The sequence below is a fragment of the Penaeus monodon genome, chromosome 34 (assembly GCF_015228065.2).
Source record: "Penaeus monodon isolate SGIC_2016 chromosome 34, NSTDA_Pmon_1, whole genome shotgun sequence".
NCBI lineage: Eukaryota > Metazoa > Arthropoda > Malacostraca > Decapoda > Penaeidae > Penaeus > Penaeus monodon.
This window is the reverse complement of record NC_051419.1, coordinates 17798961-17800524: the sequence shown is the minus strand read 5'-3', so window position 1 is coordinate 17800524 and position 1564 is coordinate 17798961.

The window sequence follows — 1564 nt, the reverse complement described above, 5'->3', positions numbered from 1 at the left end:
TTTGTCTCTCTCTTTCAAAATTTGTGAATTCATAGTAAGAAGCCTTCTTGTATAATTTTGTTTTAAGTATTGCGTATGCGCAGCAATTTTTAACTTGTGCCAAATGAAAAATGGACGAAATATGGAGGGGATGAATGATTGTAAATGATTCTATAGTAAATATCTCTTCCTTACGTATTTACCGTCATAACCAATCGCGGGGCGAGGAGTATTATCTATGTCATGGAAGACCGATTCGGCAAAGGCATAGATATAAGTCGCGAGGTGGTTTGGGCTGTATAATAGAAACTACCCGCTTATCATTGATTTTTTCTTTATCATATCCCTCGTACCTCACGTCACTTTTATTCCATTTCAGATTCCTTTAAGAACATTTCCGCGCCAGATATTTCGTCCTTTTCTCTTGCGTGATTTCATGATAATTTGTTAGCATCGGAAAATAAAGTAAGCAAAGTATCAAGAATTAGAAGTTACTAAATCTCATTGATAGACCAACTAGGATAAAGGGCCCCACCCACGATCAATTTTTTCGTCAATTTAATTTATATCAATTTACTTGACGTCAATGTTGATGGAAATCACTGTGCCACACACACGTCAATGATTTTACTTCAATTTTCAGTTGGTTCATAATTTCGAGATGAAAGCATCTGTGGCTCTAGAATAGTGCTTGCTCTGGACACTCAAAGCGAAAGAAGAGGAGTACGTGGGTCGACAGGTATATGTATCTCTGTCGAAGGGAATTAAGGCATACACGATTGCTGAGGGTAATTAAGGGACTACGAGCCAGAGGATTACAGGAATTTCCTCAGAATGGAACGCTCTAATTTAGTGATCCAGTGATAGTCCAAACAAAACTACCCTGCGAGAAGCCATTTCTCCAATGCGCGTCCTCAGTATCACATTCCGATTTTAGCCACTGGGAAATTCTTTGAAGATATGAAATTCCTCACCAGAACTTCTCCACAAGCTATCAGTCTGATTGTTTTTGAAACTTGCCGAGCCATCACACAAGTGTCTTCAAGAACAGCAAATCATCAAGGTAGGAGTATACAATTCAAACACTTATATTTAAAACTGTGATTCAAATAAAGGGAAACTTTGCAGACTAAGAAGTAACGTACAAATGAAACGAACATTTTTGGCAAAAGTTATTGAGTGATAACTTCATGCATTTATATACATTTACCTTTCCATCGAAACAAGGAGTTCCATTCATTGTTTAATTTTCTAGGCCACAGTATAAAGTAAACTGAGAACTTTTTATTCACCAGTTAACGAAATTTACGAATTTGTTTGCAAAAGTTATAAATGCAACGTTAAATCCATTCCGATACATTTGGAACTTTCCTTCGAAACAAGGATTTCCATTCATCTCGTTAAGTTTCCTAGGACACAAAATCTCGTATCGGGTTACGGCTTTAATTTTGGAAATTGAAAGTAATTGTGCCGTTGGTTTGCTTCCAAAAATTAGTTTTCATTTGCGTCTTGAAACGTTTGACTGAAATCCACGAGAGGTGTCCATGGATAGAGAAAGCTGTGAGTACTGTGCATGCCTGTTGGG